Source organism: Eublepharis macularius, chromosome 3 (genome assembly GCF_028583425.1).
Source record: "Eublepharis macularius isolate TG4126 chromosome 3, MPM_Emac_v1.0, whole genome shotgun sequence".
Lineage (NCBI taxonomy): Eukaryota > Metazoa > Chordata > Lepidosauria > Squamata > Eublepharidae > Eublepharis > Eublepharis macularius.
In genome coordinates this window covers 87880706-87898676 of record NC_072792.1, presented here as the reverse complement: position 1 = coordinate 87898676, position 17971 = coordinate 87880706, and positions in this window count along the sequence as shown.

Genomic DNA, 17971 nt, shown 5'->3' with positions numbered 1-17971 from the left:
CACAGAGAGTAGCTTGTCTGCCCTGGCACGGGGATGCATCTGGAGGGGGTCTGGGCTGCAGCAACTGCTAAAGCGCGATTTATGTGCACACCTCCTCAATGGCAGCCCCTTCATCTGCATATGGAGGCTCCTCCATAGTGGCAGGAGGGGTGGATCGTGGACCCCTCCTTACACCCACGTGAGTGTGGCCAGTTGGGGATGGCCACCCTGTCCAGAGGGCCGCAGAATGGGAGGGTGTCGCTGGGCTGTATGCGCCAAGGCCAGAGTGGAATGGAGTTGTCAGTGTGCAGTGGATATTACGACCTGTGCATTGGCTGCACCTTTGCTCACCACTCATGCCCCTGTCACTGGTGGTGCAACCATTGGGGGATGCTGGCAGGTAGGGTTGCTAGGTCCCTCTAACCTCCTGCTGGAAGGTCTGGTACCTGGCACTTACCTTCTTCCGGACCCCGTGCGCATGCGCTCCAGTGGTGATGTGATGACATTACTTCCGAAAGTGACATCACCATGCTGCATGGCGACATCACTTCTGTGAGTGATGTTGTGCCGGCCGTGCGAGAGCTTCTGTGCTTTGCCTGGAGCCGATTCTGCTGATTTGGGGCCCAAATCGGCCCCAAATGAAGTGCAGAAACACTCCTATGGACACTGCGACTACGTCACTTACAGAAGTGATGTCACCGTGCTGGTAGGGAGCGCGCACATGGCGTGTGCTCCTGAGCTTGCCCCTTCTCACCAATCGCCCAGTAATTGGTGGACGAAGGGGCAAATCCCCGAGAAACCCTACTGGCAGGGAACCCTACTCACCAGGGAAACGGTGAGGTGAGCGCTCTCTTATTCTGTCCTCTGTTGATCATTGCATGGTTTTGCTTGTGAATTCGATATAACACCACATAAGTCTCCCATGGATCTGCACTTTCTTTGCATCTCCCTTGCTTTACATTTTCAAATTCTTTCTCTCTTAGTTGCAAACTGGACAGGCTAGTTTGTAGAAACTATAGATTAGTTTCATGCCAGCAGTTTAGTCTGGAATTACCAGAGTCTGTTCATTTGATTTTTATCAACTCTCCAGAAGATGTCAACAGCCTATTGCATGCTAGTATTTAATGTGTTTTTCTATCTTTTTTTTTTTTTTTGCAAACATGATCTGTGGCAATTTTTTAATTCAAAATGCAATTCATGTGCTAGGTTGTCCTGTGTGGAGAGTTAAAGCTGTACTGAGGCCTCCCTTAAAAAAAAATCTCCTAGTGAAATTATTTCTTGTTCTTTTTTGCAGTTGTTTGTTTCTGGGATTCACTATAAATTATCAGCCTTTATTCGCTGGGTTGGAGGCTTGTTTTGCATATTTTAGTCAGCCAAACCACAATTTTTTAAAACCCACTTTTATGATTAAAATTTATAATTATGCTATTATGAACAACAAGAGCAATGATTTTTTTTGGCTTGCTATAATATAAACAAAAGCAACAACAAAAGACGCAGGATATATGTAGACTGAACATCATGGAACAAGACATAGGGGACTACAATCTTGACATGTTCAAGTGGCTTAAACCATGGATTGGCTGTTGTGCATAAAAGTCAGTTTTTCCATTAACAGTTATTCTGATTGTATTATTTTTCTTAATTCAATCATTTTTTATCTTTATTTTCCTTCACTGGCTTCGATTATTGTCCCCTAATAAACTGTAAGCAAAATCCTTAGGGCAGATATCCTAGTTGTACTATTTTGCAGAATGCATAAAAAAGTGTCTCAACAACGTCCCGTTATAACACGATTACTTAAATATCCTATATCTTGATGATGTAATTACTTGCACATCTTCTTTGGGCCTAGGATGTAGCTCAAAAAATCAATCCTGTGAATAATTAGGTAGATGTTTCAACAAACCTGGAGACCTGCCATCCAACTCCATGTGATTTGCAAAATCTGAAAATGGGATGGGAATTGGAGGGATTTTAAAGCTAAAAAAACCCTAAAAAGCAATGTCTCTGTGTTCATAGGCATCACAAAAGAAAGAAAAACATTTGAACAGCCCAAAATAGTACCCAGCCAGCAGTAACTCATGTAAAAGGTAGCAGGGAATATCCCACCCCCTGCTCCCATGGAACATTGCTAAAGAGGGAAGGGGAAGTAGTAACTTTATTAGAGGGAGCTAGGAGCCAGTGATGGAGCTACCAAGGCTGTGATATGCTGGCATGCAGCTCTTGAGTTCCATTTGCCAAGTGGTCAGCAGTGGCTGGAGTTTTAGCCACCTTTGGTCAGCTGACCACAGAAGAAGCTTGGTGATGAAAGCACATCCCCCTATCAGCTGATTGGTGGTGGCTAGGTAATCTGGGTATGTAATCATGGGGTGTGGGGGGGGGAACAGAGAAAATCCAAGGGAGTTGCAAGAGGAGGGAAAGTGGTGGCTGTGGGAGAGGAGGGAAACCACAAAAGTAGGAGTGAGAGAGAGGGAAAGGGGAAACAGCCAGAGGAATAGGGTGAGGGTGAAGCAGAGGCAATGTGGATAGGAATGAAAATCATGCTGCATGAGTTTTTGAGAGTCCCCCACTTGTCAAGAATGTCCCTAAAGTTCAGCTACTTACTAGTTACAGTTTCTGTAAACAGAAAACCACCAGATACATACATCAAAAATTTATTTTACCCTAGCAGTGTTTTTTATTAGCCCTAGGCAATGTAATGTGTTGTGATGAAAAGGTTCATTCATGAAGAATTAGAAAAACTAATTCAAAGATGTATCGAAGTAAAGCGTGTTACCCAAATCAGTCCCTGTGCAGGGTCTGTGACTCTAGAGCATCCCCTACACATCCACACACAAGTTTAGGGGCTAAATTGGAATTGTTTCTATATATTGTTATACACAACTCTTGTTTTTTACACAGCAGTACCCAGACCAAAGAAAGATGGGAGGAAAGCAAAACACTTAACCAGCAAGTAACTTCATCGCTCTAACAAGATACAGACGTGAAAGAAATCTAGTGAGGAAAACTCAGAGAGCAGTTGTACTACAGAAACCAAATAAAAACAATTTTACCTAATCCTATTGTGTATTTGAGCTAAATTCCCAATTAAAGTTACCTGTGCATCCAAATTAAATTCTTCCAATTTGGCTAGCCTATAGCAAGCCAATCCAGAGCAAAGAGAGAGGTGATGGGCTGCCTGAAGTGGGATCAGAAGGTGTGGTGGGATTAACAAAATGGAGTTTAGGATAATGGGAAGGGAGTCCTTGAGTAGGATGCAGTGGGAAGGAGCAGGCTATTGTAGGACAAACCTGTCTACAATGGGAAATGGGAGAGTAAAACGGAATTTTGAGGAGGAAAGCAGAATAGGGGAAGAGAAATCATACCATCTTGAAGAGGAAAGATACAATGCTGCAGTATTTGTGACTGGAAGAGGTTTTGGATGGAAGCCATCTACATGAGAAGGAGGGCTTGGGGAGCCTCTCCTGTACAGCTGACTTTTTTTCTGGTGTCAATGGGAAAGAATTGCTATTGGCCCAATACTGGGGTCTCTTCAGGCATAGGACCAATATGTTGGGATTAGAGATGGGTATGAACCACAAAAATACCAAACCATGAGGTTCGTGGTTGGATTTTCACGAACCAGGAACCACAAACTGGCACGAACTGCTGCAAATTTATGAACCAGTTCATGGTTCGTGGGGTTTAAATGCCCCTTTCTGGCCGCTTAGCAGTGGCAGGGGAAGGGGTGTTTGACAGTTTGAAGGGCCCTTTCCTGCCAAGTGGCAGGTCTCTTTAAACTATCAGCTGGCAGGTGGCATCCCCCCCTCGCTGCCTGCCAGCTGATAGTTTAAAGGGACCTGCTGCTTGCAAGTGGCAGGGCCCTTTAAACTGCCCAAACCCCAGCCCTACACTTATCTTGCCCTGGAGACCTGCGGCATCCTCCCCCTCCTCCCTCGAGGGGTGGAAAGGCCGTTTTTGGCCTCTTCTGCCGCTGCATGGGCCTGCAGGGCAGAGAAGGAGCTTCCTGCCCCTCAAATGGAGGCTGCGGCGGCCATTTGAGGGACGGGAAGGCCGTTTTTTGGCTTCCTCCACCGCCGAAAACAGGGCTGGGTTTGGGCAGTTTAAAGGGACCTGCTGCTTGCAAGTGGCAGGTCCCTTTAAACTATCAGCTGGCAGGCAGTAAGGGGGTATCCCTCCCTGCCGCCTGCCAGATGATAGTTTAAAGGGACCTGTCACTTGCAAGCTGCAGGAAAAGTTTATATGGCCAGTTCCCTAGGGAAATGGTCATTTAAACTGCCCCTTTACGACCCAAGTGAACCAGTAGACCAGTGCATGGAAGTTCATGGAAACGAGCTTTCACAAGCCACTGGTTCACGAACCACGAACCAACCTGGTTCGTGCATTTTTGGGGGTCGTAATTCGATTCGTGCCCATCTCTAGTTGGGATCTGTCATTGCTGGTCTTTGGGCTGGATTGTGATTGGTGTTATTCTGGATCCGAGGCCTTATTGATCTATACTGAAAAATGGCCTATGATAGGGTAATGGGCTTAACCTATAGGAAAAGAGGCACTAGAATATGCATGGAAATTGACTAGGGGTAAGTATTAAGACAGAGTCATGCTGATGGTTTCAGATGACCAAATGGTAGGTCCCAATTGAGTCTAGTGTTCTAGGAACTGCATTTGCAAAGGAAATCTTAATAGTTTTGATTTAGTTTCAAGATTCAAGAAGATGTGAGGGACCCCTGAAGGTTCAAAAAGGGCTAATGTATATGGACTGTTAGGCTGTTCGCATGTAGAGATTGCTGTTAATCATTTTTTTGCTTTGATCAAGCATTCAAAGTTTGGTAGAAAAAAGTATGCATTTCCTCTCATTCTGACATCCTGAGGCCAAGTGTTCACGGGGCACTGTGCTCTTGATATTTTGAGATGATCTTCCCCAAGCTTTTGGTTTTATGTAGGCCAAAGAATCTTTTTGGGGATGTGCCATAGTTAATGGGGGCCATTTGAAGTAAGTAACAACTGTTATAGCTGTAGGTTGGTGTACACACTGTACTTCACTGGACAAAATGTATCTCCTCACATACAGATACCTCAAAACACTCATATTGGTGATTAGATATTTGAAACAGATAGCAGCCCTAATAGCCAGACTAGCCTGATTTTGTCAGAGCTTGGAAGCTAAGCTCCAAGTCTACTTGGATGGGAGACCTGTGGCTGCTGTGCAGAGAAAGGCAATGGCAAACCACCTCTGCTCAACTCTTACCTTGAAAACCCCATGGGGGTCACTGAGTCAGCTACAACTTGATGGCATGCTTTACCTTGCCTATCTGAAACAGGCTTTGGGTCCTGTGAAACATACTGCCCCAAGTTTCAGATGGGTAGCTGCAAGGCTTTTTTTCTGGGAAAAGAGGTGGTGGAACTCAGTGATGGAACTCAGGACTGCACAATGATGTCACTTTGGGTCAGCTGGAACAAGGGGGGAGTTTTTTAAAGTTTAAATTGTCCTTGGTGAAAATGGTCACATGGCCGGTAGCCCCACCCCGATCTCCAGACAGAGGGGAGTTTAGATTGTCCTCCGTTTTTCAAGAGGTGCCGGAATTCTGTTCCACCTTGTTTGTACTGAAAAACGGGGGTCTATTTTTGTTGATTTCTCCCTCTGTTTTGCTGCTCATTCTCCCTGTTCATTAAATGCGAATCTTTTGAGACCTCTGCCCCCTTCTGCTAGTCTATATGCTTTCTTTCTCATTTCCCCCCCTTGTATGTGGGATTCTCTTCCTTTCAGGTATTTGATAGGCCTCTTCTTTCTCTTCCTTTAAAGAAATTGTTAAATCTCCATCTCTTTCATCTTGCATTTCCCTTCAGATAACCTGTTTTGATTTCTTTGATTCTTTTTCTCAGGTTAGTTATGATTAGTTTTGCTGTAATTTTTGTTTCCTTTTAATCTCATACATCAAGTGCAAAGTTTTGCTGCTTTCTCCAAATCCCTTTCCTTTCATCTCATGTGGTTATTGAGATAGTTAGCCTATGGGTGGGGTCCTGTTTTGATTCGTGTGCTTTACTTATAGTGCAGTCCTAAAAATGCTTCCCAGAGAGGAAATCCCAGTGAATAGACCTGAGTAGCATCGTGAGTAGACTTGCTTAGGATTGTTCTCTAAGTGTATTTTAGGTACTTCTTATAAATAATACTGGCCCCTGCCCAGGTTTGGGGTGCCAGCTTCTGCTGTACAGTAACACCTTCTGGATGTAAGCATGCAGTTGCAGGCAGGTGCAGACATTATGAGTTTTTCCTATAAGTTCAGAAGGAAAGATTTGGAGAAGCTGCTGGAGAAGCCAAAAACATTCGAAAGGCCCTTGCCCCTGAATTTTAATAGTAAATGTTTTATTTGAGAATTTCCAAAAGGCTCATTTTGATTTTATAGAACAGTAGGATATTTGATCCTTCTAGTAAAAGTTCTAAAATGGAAGGTTTCGTGTTTTTTAAATAAATTTAATATCCTGTCTAATATGGTAATATTCATGATGTTACCTGTGATCTGGTAGAGAAAGGGAACCCAGATTTTATTGCCTTTTCAAATGATGACCAGGAAGAATATGTATTTCCCTCAGTATTATATGTCTTCTTATATTTATTTTGAGTTCAAGAGAAACCAGAACACATTTTTCATGTAAAATATACATGTAAAACCAGAACACATTGCATTCATGTAAAATATACAATACTGAAAATGGCTATCCAGTATACTTGATTCAAATTGGAAATAGTTTCTGGTATTGATTTATATATTGGTATCCCAGTCCTCAACTCTGGCATATATTGGAGTTAGATCCTTTTAATGAGTGTGAATAATGAAAGGTTTTGGCATTGTCTCCTAATTGTGTGCTTACATTTGCTTCACAGATACAGAGCCACTAAAATTCAGAATCCCAGAAAAGTACAACTTTCCCCCACTCCTCCAATTATAAACAGCACATAAATTACCTTTATTGGTGGCAAGCAAGTGTCAGAGTCTGTTTAACCTGAGTAACACCATGTTTAACTATGTAGTGTTTAGTCTTCTTTCCCTCTAGGCCCCACCACCTGCACGGAGCCGATTCCATGGGAAAGGATACTGTCTTATCTGTTGTCTCGACCTTGGCCAGCTCTGAGAAGTTTTGCTGTGTGAACTCAAGGGGGGAGGCTGGGCTCAGGGAGTGTGAGATGTAACAACTTTCGTTCTGTAAGTCATTCCTAACAACTCTTTGCTCGGCCAGGATCTCTAATCCTGGAATATGTACATCTGGTCTTGAATGCTGTCTTTCACAATAAACCTTTTGAAATCAAAAGACCTTGTCTTCTTGCAGAAGGGAGTGAGACAGACTACCAGGTCTGGAATGCCATAGTCTGACATTTTGTTAGGAATCATCCTTTGAAGTCTGCAACCCCTCACCCAGGGAGGATGGATACCGAGGACTCCTTGATTGATCTAATCGACCCTGGACAGGAGGAGGATGACTTAATACCATTGGTACCAGTGAATGGACCGGGGGAGGCTCCAGATCCAGGCGAGGATCCTGCCGGAGGAGCGGTGTCGGTTCCCACCAACCAGATGGAAGTCGTGCCCGTCGGAGGAGTGGAGCAGGCTGACCCGGCTATACCAGGTGCACAACCGAAGGTGCGCAAAACTACTGAACAGAATCAGTTGATTTCACTGCCGACACCACAGCAGTGGGGCTCCCGACCTTGAGAGGCGAGGGAGAGGAGAGCGGAGACCATGTTTTCCCGGTCGATGATCGATGTGAGACACACCGTCGGGTCGACGGAGCAGGAAGGCCCCAGCATCATATGGGATCTAAGGAGAGCAGCACGCACTCTGGAAGAAACGTGGGCCAGCAATCAACCCTGGTATAAGTGGGATGTAGATGCTGGCCGCCTGGAAGAGTGGGATCCCAGAGGTGGGGCCGAGGACCTCCAGGATTGGGAGACCACCCGGCAGGAACTCATGAGCTGGGATTATACGGACATGAACTCAGCCAAAATTTGGGAGTGTGGATGCACCCAGCAGTTGGAATATCGAACCCAGGTAGTAGATACCGGGATTACCCAGGTAGTGGATACCTCAGAATATTACCGCCGAATGGAAGGACGGATGGGAGCAATGGAAGATGAACTAGCTCAAGCTGTCTACCTTATTGGTGAGTTGGTGAGAGGACAGAGGGAAGCGCGAGAGGCGGCCGATCAATTACGGCAAGTGCCGGCGGTAGCGCAGGGACAAGTACCTACGAGTGGCCCAATATCGGTAGGCACACAATCCGGGATCCGGCGTGGACCCATCGCCAATACAATCACAACGGCTGTCAGCCCAAACTACGCTAGCGGCGTCCACCCCACAGCAGTTGGTCCTGCAGGTGCTACCAACCCCTCTGCAGATGTTACAACCCCCAATTCAACCAGTGCTGCTTCAGACAATCCCGCGGCAAGTACCACCACCACCACCACCTCAGATCATTCCTCAACAGCAACCACTTCCTCCCCCTCCAGAACAGGTGCCTCCGCCACCGCCTCCGCGGATACCTCCTAGACAATTGGCACTCCAGCAACCACCAACACTATGACCTCCGCCTCCAATGCAAATTCCTCCGGGGGCCCCGGGGCCAATTCCGAGAGCTCCGCCTGGAAGCCTGCCCAGACCGCGGCCGCAAGGGATTCCCAGAGTTCCGCAAGACCAGCCCAGAGGACTGATGCAGGGGCCGTTACCACTGCCCGCCCCGGTGCAGCTATTGCCGGACAGGCGGAGAGAACTGGAATTACCATGGGGATGGATTAAACTGGAAGCCACTTTTGATGGCGACACACAAAAGTTGGGATTCTTCGTAGTACAAGCACTCCAGTTTTTTAACCATTGGGGACATCTGTTTCTGGACGAGGAAAGTAGAATTGATCATTTGGCATCGAGATTGGAAGGCAAAGCAGCCGAATGTTCCATCAATATCTTTTTCCGCAATTTTAACCTCCAATATGGAAAGAACAGTGACACTATGGGACAGGACCCATTGATAAATAACAGCCTGAAGAAGGAAGTGGGTTGAAACGAGTGAAAGTGAAGGAGACCGGTTAAGCTCGTCGCCGTGGATATTGTCCTTGTCGTGGACACTGTTTTCAGTGAATTTAGTAGCCACAATTGGCTAATTGTGGCATTGCTGCTACCATCGATAATCCATGGACATTTTGTTTGTAATTACAACCCGCATTAGCGGTATATATTGAACTTATCCCGCATCAATGAAAGTCATATTGAACCGGATTTCACACTGGATGTTGGTTCTGTATTCTATTGGTCTATTCTTAAATTACAACAGCCATTGAAGGTTTTCTAAACTTTTTACTCTAAATTGGTCCCAATGTAGATAGGATTGCATTGGCCAGCTCCTTTTTTAATTTAATGGAGCTTTTTATTCAGAAGAGAACACAGTAGGAAATATTCATTTTGAGGTTTAACCTTTTAATACCTTGGAATATAATTATGATGCTAAATTTCACTTTCATCCTTACCCTGTCCTGTTGCAAATGTCATTCCTGACCTCAGAATGTATAGATATTTAGTACAACCTTTCATCCAGTGGCTTGAAAGACTAAATGTTTGCAAAACAAATTAATGCTGACAGAAACAGCGTCTTGTCCATAAAGGACTGAAACAAAGATGGAATGGACTCTCAATCAGTACTTCGTATTTACCTCTTTATCTATTCCATTCTGAAAAATAAACTGTAGCACAGCATAGAGCAGTGGTCCCAAACGTGGTTCCCATGTGTCCTGTTGTGCCCGCTGACACCTTTTTTGGTACCCGCCAAGTCTTTTTAGAAAGTGGGTGGGGTCAGGTGGAGCTTTTGGAGTATTGGAGTATTGATTGGCTGTGTAGATTCTGAAAAACATTGTTTGGCAGAAACTGTTTCCACTGCACAAGAATCTTTAGTGTGACTGAAAGTAAACTGTAGCAGCCATTTGTGGCTAGGTCTGTTTCCTGTGGTAGCCATTTTGTTGCTTTCTCTTCCACACTGTGTCAGAATTCCAAATGTGCCTGCAGGCTCAAAAAGGTTGAGGACCCCTGGCCTAGGGAATATATTGTCAGTGGGATACATGCTTCATTATGTCTTTTTATAACTATAGTGCCAAATGGTTGACTAAGTCAGGCCTGAATGGCATGAAAGTTCTCAAGCCAAGCACAAACTAACAGCTACATATTGTGACCTTTCAGATACTTGCTTATCTCTCCTCACCCACTACACAAATGTGACAGCAGGTTTGGACTGGGAAGCCAAAACAGCCTAAGATAAGGGCCCCTCCCACCATACACCCCATAGAGGGAGAACTGGCTAGTGGAGGCAACTGTGGGTGACGTGCTCAAGGCCAAGGCCAGGGCGCCAGTAGAGGTAGATATTGGCTGAAAGAGATTTTTCCCAGTGACCACGATGGCCAATCCATCCCTCCATACCATAAGGCAGCAAAACAAAGATCTGACTTGGACAGGGGAGGAGTATCAAGTTACATAGGTTTGGAGTAGGTTGATGCATAAAAGAACTCTGCTCCATTATTGCTGTCCATTTCCAAGTCTGGTCCTAAGTGTACAAGGTTTCACATTACCAACAGCTCTTCCTAGTATCTGACAACATCCTAATCTTCAGATGCTTTTGCTGGAATAAGATTTTGTCTGTCTTTAACAGGCCACTGAACTTCTGTTTGTTTTCCTTAACAGTTCGCTTCCCTTCTGCTCACTATTACTGCATATGAAGCAAGTGCTATTGATTAATTATCAGAAATTTCTCAGAAATGTGTGTGATGTTTTGCATTCAAACAACCTTTTTTTCCTGGAGTGCATTTACTTCTCATGGGTAAGTGCCAAATTTCATTCCCATGAGAGTGGACTGATAACTAAGAATAAAATGCATTTAATACAAGGCCTGCACAACATGGGGGCATTTCCAGGTGCCCTTTGCTTTGTAGCCCTTTCTGACATCAAGGCCCAACCAAGCTCAACAGCAGTGAAGGAGGAGAGAATGACTGACTCACTGCACCTGCATCGCTTCTCCTGTGTCTGAATTTACTGGCATATTGTTGACTTACAGCCCATTTTTCCACAGTGCTGCAGCTAGCCACCCCACTTCATAGCTCTCCGACATCTAATACACTGACTGAGGCATCTGGTTTTCTGTACAGAGTGCTTTGGAGGGACGGGGTATGGAGAACTATTCAACTATGTCAGCCTCGTTCTGTAGTAATTCAGACATGGGTTTATTCCTTCAGTGAGTATTAGGTTGTATGGCAGGAAAAGAAAAAAGGTTAGCTGAGAAACTGGGGTAACCAAAAGATCTGTTGGGTTAAGAAACAGAAAAATGGTGCAGAGAGCTATATGGCATATGAGAAGAATGCTATAGAATGCAAAGGGAAAAAATGGGTAAGAAAAACAAAAGGGAGGGGGTGTATGTGGATACGGAGATCTGCCTCACAGACTTACCTGGACCTGCCCCCATTGAGACATTGGGAAGCGGCAGCACAGAATTGGGCTCATTGCAGCCACTGGAGGCAGCAAAGGTGATGAAGGAAGAGTTGGCAGGGGCCGCCAGCAGGATGGGCTTCGAGGACCACAGCTGTGCTGTCGTTGGGTCAGGGCTGGAGCAAGCAGTGGAAGGCCCATGCTGTAGGCAAGGCCCTGGGGGTTGTGGCTGCTCCACGGCAGCCCAGGACACCTCCCTGTGGCCCCTGACATCAGCAGCTGCCTCCTTCAATGGCAGTGGGCTTAGCCCAGCCTGCAGCGTGCCCTGGGAGCAGTGCCGATGGTTGGGGCAGAGCCACCAAGGGAAGTGTCACGGAGGAAATGCCAGCGCGGTGGCTGGGATGCACCAGCTGGAGGGTGCTGGTCAGCCCCGCCTTACATGACTGCCCAAATGAGCCAGGGAGGGGCCAGGGGTGGGGAGGCCCAGCCTCAGCAGTCAACCCAGGGAGTGGGAAAGCCAGCAGGGAATAGGACAGAGCCTGAGAGAGGGGAATCGCTCCTGGGCAGCCTTATAAGGAGGAGCTTACCAGGGTGGCTGGGGAGGAAAAAGCTGAGGAGACTGCTGACAAGATGGGAAGAGAGAGAGGGAAGGTCGAAAGCTGCTCAGTGGGGAGAATGGGTGGGAGGGTTCTGTAAATCCCCCTTCTTCCCAGTTCTGAGGAACACCCAGCAGCCGAAACAGATGCGCAGGCCAACCTGGAGAGCGAGCTCTACCCAAGCTCTGATGGCCCCACTGTGGAGCCTGACGGGATGCAGACATGCGGAGCATCAAATATAGCGCTAGGACCTGTGGAGAAAAAATTGGAAAGGATGAAGAAAGGGAGAATTAAGAAAAAGCTATATTAACAATCATATGGTATATATGTAGTATGTTCCCATCCTCTCTGTATGTCAGCAAGAACGTGACAAAAGTTTTTAAAACACAAAAGATCCTAGGAATGTAAAAATACAGGAACAGAAGTAGCTTTTGACAAAAAGTGTAAGTGTTCAGCATTGGTTTGGGTTTTATTTCTCCCTTTGCAATCACAGAAGCAAACAGTGTGATGTGGCATCGTAAGGCCTGTGATAAGCTTTTAGGGAAGAAAGCAGAATTAGAACACATCATAATTAACAGATAGATGAATCAACAGAGGAAGGCTGATCATTATAAACATAGAGGGATCAGACAACTTCTAATTAATCCTAGTTTGTTGCCCTTCCTCCAAGGAGCTGAGCTAGAATAGCACTGTTAGTCCAGCCTTCTATTTTGGTTTTGAGGCCTACTTGCCACCTGTAAATTCTAGCCAGTAAAGGAAAAAGAGATGGAACAGAGGGCAAGAACTACACCTAATTCAGCCATGTAAGTTGAATGAGAATAAACCTGAGGGAGCCTGAGGTAATGCTTTGCACAAAAGAGGTGATCAGACCACAGTTAGGAACTTTATGCTTGCCTTGCCCTTAGTGGTGGTTGTTTTTACCTTCATATCCCTGTTTAGAGCCAGGCAGGTGCTGTCACTTTGGCCTAATACTACTTAGTTCACTTTTGCTCAAAGAACCTGTTTCCTTTTTGTCCAGGTTCTATGACTACTTGCGCTAGTGTAACCTGTTTTATTCAAGGAACAACAAATAAATAGATATATCTAATTTGAGAACTGGGAGAGTTCATGTCTATGACAGTGTGATCCCACCTTGTGACGCTTACATTTATAAAAAATAACAATGAACAAACTTCCGCCCTCCCCGCAAGCAGGCTCAGGGCGGATCTTATTTGGAACAATACAATAACAGAGCATATGCAACAATCATGTAACAAAGCAGGCCTGTTTTGTTCAAGCAGACCCAGGTCTCAGTCTTTCTGACATCTACTAGCCAGTCCCTTGAAATGCAGCAACTTGTAGCTGTGCTCTGCGTAGGGATGCCTTCTGTTCTTCACAGGAGTCTACAACATTAACAGAGAGTTCATGACAGGAGTGTTTCTGAGGAGAGAGGGCTTCTCCCTGCAGTTTCAGGCCCTCCAGTCTCTCAAGGAAAATTGTGCCTTTTTTTCCTTATAAGGAATACCCCAACTCTTCATCTCCCTCTATTGCACAAGGGTTACATTAGGTTTTGTAAATGTGGATCCTCCCCTGCCACCATTTCAAAGCCCAGATACAAATAATTTATTTCCATATTCCTCTGCTTGGTCTATAAATGGGGACAAAATCCTTCCTCAAATGGTGTTTTTGTTTCCCTTCCTGTATCTAGAGAGCTTCTTGAGCTCCCTTCCAATGCACAATATGCAGGCTGGGTTTTCCTTTCCTATGGAAGATGAGTTAACCTTATCTTGGCTAATCTTGCAGTCTAAACAGAAAGAAGCATCATGGTAAGCATAACATCTCTTTCCCTCATCAAAACCTAAATACTCTTATCATCCAGGGCATGACACAGGCAATCTAATGACGGACAGAAAAATATTCCCTTTATTTTATATACCATAATACAGGTAATTTTCATCTTTCTTTTAAACTAGTGCTTAGTTTGGCTTTATGTACAAGACAGATAGGAAACAAATAGTCTCCTGACTCTTCCACTCTCACCCTGGGTCTGTGCTAATGTTCCTAACTGAAGATATATATTGTAACACATTTCATTGCAGTCTGTTCCATTTCCAGTTGCTGCAACAAGACTTTCATAGTACAACAATGTATCTTTTGTACCACATAGTAAATGTTTAGAGTTTGGACAAGAGAAGAAAAACAATCTTCCTGCAATACCTTGCAATTTATAGAAATCCTACAATTTTTACAAGTCAAATATTAATTATTACAATTTTTACTACTAAAAGATTTCAGATTTTCTGTGGAGTAGGGAAATGAAATGAATGTGGATAGGGCCCTCTGGAGTTCTCCTGCTAGCTACTGCTTGATGGCCATTTTAGGAATTAGTAGAGAGCACTTAGTGCTGCTGCACAGAGAAAGAACTACTTTGGGGGGGTCTGTATCAGGGACTGCCAATTTAGATCTCAGTAACTTCACTGCACAAGTCCATGGAGACATGAGTTAAAGCTTTATTGAGAATCTAATAGTACAGCATCACAGACGTTTCTTGTCAGGAATAACCTTTCTCTCCCTCTACTAGGCATATGAAACCCTTCAAGCACAACCCACTCTACTCTACCCCCCCCCAGCTATGCAGCAACAGAAAGTAAAGTGAAAGAAAGTAGTATGAATTCAGTGATTTGCTTCTACTCTGTAATTCTCAATGTTGCTATGACAGACTGCGCTTAACATCAGGTTTCCGAAGTGCAGCAAAATCAGAGAGATGGGAGGAGAAGGGTTACCTATTCCCTGGAATGGGAGAGCTTGAGTGACAGGCTGCCCCCTCTTCTCTGATTGGTCAGTTAAAACCAATCTGAAGGCAGTCTGTTGGCTTCTGACAGGGGTTTTTTTTTGCATCAGAGTCTGACAAGAAATGTCAGACAGGTTCACCTTTAGAGTGAAGAGAGAAGACTCCTTTGCCTTAACTGTAGCATTACTGACCTGAAGAAGAATTTTATCTAAGAATTCAAAGTCTAAGTATCAGCATAAGCTGAAGTACACTTTACACAGACACCTGAGAACTGGAGTGTGTTTTGATGGAAGTGATTGGGTAGTGGGTTAAGGCTTCCTTTAAAGCCAAAAAGGAGAAACGTTATATCTTCTGAGAAGAAGATTAATTCCAGCCTTGTTTTGAAGGGGGTATGGCTCTGAGGAGGACCCCAGGTCTGTTGTGAAGGGAAAAGGATTTTAGCCTACTCAGGCTAGAAATACCCTTTAGTTTCAAAAAAAGGAGCAAGTAAGGTGCACAGTGACTAACCCCAGAAAACCTGAACTGTCAGGAAACTTCCTGAAGAAATGTTGCTGTACTTAAATTATTAAGTAAAACTCCTCTCACTGTTAAGAACTAAAAGTATATGAAAATAAGCTTCAGGGATACTATTTTTGCCTGTTACACAAAGTGTATTCTGTAATACCAAAAATTTTTTACCTCCGCATTTCTATCCCCTGACTACACTTACTCAATCCCTGCCTGCTAAATAAAACTGTTATTTCTTTTTGAATATTATACAGTCTCTAGTGCCATTTCCAACAAAAAAGGAAGAGTGCTCCTGCTTTTCCTCTTCAAGTTCTTGAGGTAGGCTAAAAAACCAAAATTATATCTACATGTCAGGGTGGGACAAATGGACTTTCAAAACACAGATATTATCACGCTACTTGGGACTGCTCAGTCAAAGCAGGGAAACTGAATTTTGGGAGGGAAATCTGCCTCACAGTGGGGAGACTGAATGGGGTCTGTTTTACAGGGTCCATCATACATACTATATAGCTGGTACAGACATAATAAAATATGTGGCATGAAGGTCAATTTAATGAATTCAGCAACTTGCTTCTACTTTGTTCCTCTCAATTTTGCTTTCTTATATGTTACCTTTCTAATTGAGATAATTATCTCTCCTTTTAGTGAAGAAGCTGAAAAGAAAGAAACATTTAATTAAAAATGAGATTGAAAAGCTACAGGACTTGGCAGAGGCAAGAGTGGCTCAATTTCAATCTGATGGTATCACATTAAAAACAAAACAGGTCATGCATCTCACAGCTAAACGGAAACCATAGCTAGCCTTCCACACAGACTGCTGAGAGTCATGTTTGTACTGACAGTGAATAGTGTCATGTGTTAATTGAATCTCTCTTGCCAATTCAATTGACAAGTGGAGAGATCTATTTTAATAAAATTATGTAATAGAAATGGTGGAAGACACTTTCACAGTAATACTTCAGCGATTATCTGCATTATTTCCTCCTTTCAGGCTATTAAACTGCATATTAGAAAATTCCATTCTTTTTCAATTAATTCTTCCTATTTCATAAAATAATTATTCTCTTTTGCAGCATGTTCCTCCAAATATTTTCTTCAGTTATTTAAATAATGGCTGTATAGTATTCAAGAATTCTGGCATTTGACAACCATTATTAAGTTTATCACTTCAAGAGACTGCTTGAAGCCCAAGGAAGAAGTGTGCAACCAATGAAAAAAATAGTGGGAAAGTACAGTTTAACCACAAAATAAAATCCTTATAATTTACTCAATACTCATCACTAATATGAAAATCCTAAGTAGTACATAAAAGGCAGAATTGTCTTTCATCTGTTGTGGCAATGCTAGGTCTTTTATTGTATTTGGCTCTATCATTTAGGCTGGTAGATGACACCCAGTTGTACCTGATGATGGACGTCTGGCCCGGCTCAGCCCCAGATGCCCTGGAACGTGCTTTTGCAGCCATGACTGGTTGGTTGAAGCAGAGTCAGCTGAAACTGAACCTGACGAAGACGGAGGTCTTGTACTTGAGCCATGGGGGATTAGGTTTTGGACTCCGGCTCCCAGCCCTCGATGGGGAACTGTTAGTGCCAGTTCCAAGGGTGAAGAGCCTGGGGGTGATCTTGGATGCCTCCCTGAAAATGGAGGCACAGATCACAGCAGGTGTGAGGTCCTCTTTTTTCCATCATTTAGGCTGGTAGATGACACCCAGTTGTATCTGATGATGGACGTCCGGCCCGGCTCAGCCCCAGATATCCTGAAATGTGCTTTTGCAGCCGTGACTGGTTGGTTGAAGCAGAGTCAGCTGAAACTGAACCCGATGAAGATGGAGGTCCTGTACTTGAGCCACGGGGGATTAGGTTCAGGACTCCGGCTCCCGGCCCTTGATGGGGCACCGTTAGTTCCAGTTCCAAGGGTTAAGAGCCTGGGTGTGATCTTGGATGCCTCCCTGAAAATGGAGGCACAGGTCACAGCGGTTGTCAGGTCCTCTTTTTTCCATCTGCAGCAGACCAGGCAACTTGTCCCTTACCTGTCAACCCGTTACTTAACTACAGTGATCCAAGCAATGGTCATCTCTAGGCTAGATAACTGTAACTCGCTCTACGCGGGGCTGCCCTTGAGCCTGACCCGGAGATTACAGCTGGTACAAAATGCAGCAGCGCGTGTTATTACGAGAGTGCCAAATAACACCTTATGTGAGCTGCATTGGTTGCCAGTGGAGTACTGGATCAGATTCAAGGGTCTGGTATTGACCTATAAGGCCCTGTGTGGACTGGGACCAGCGTATCTATGGGACCATCTCACCCCATACATCCCCCAGAGAACACTCCAATCAGGGGACAAACAGCTGTTGGTGGTCCCTGGCCCCAAGGAGGCCTGCCTAGCCTCGACTAGAGCTAGGGCCTTTTCGGTCCTGGCTCCCACCTGGTGGAACACTCTGTCTGCTGAAATCAGGGCCCAGCAGGACCTACTATCTTTTCACTGGGCCTGCAAGACAGAGTTGTTCTGCCAGGCATATGGCTGAGGCTGGGCCTCCGCCGGCCTGGAAAAAAGGGGTGTATAAATCTTAACCCTCCCTGTGAAAGCTGTTGACCATCCTGTTTTAAATGTGTTGTTTTTAATGAACATGAATTTTTAATTGTATTTTTAATATGTTGTTATCC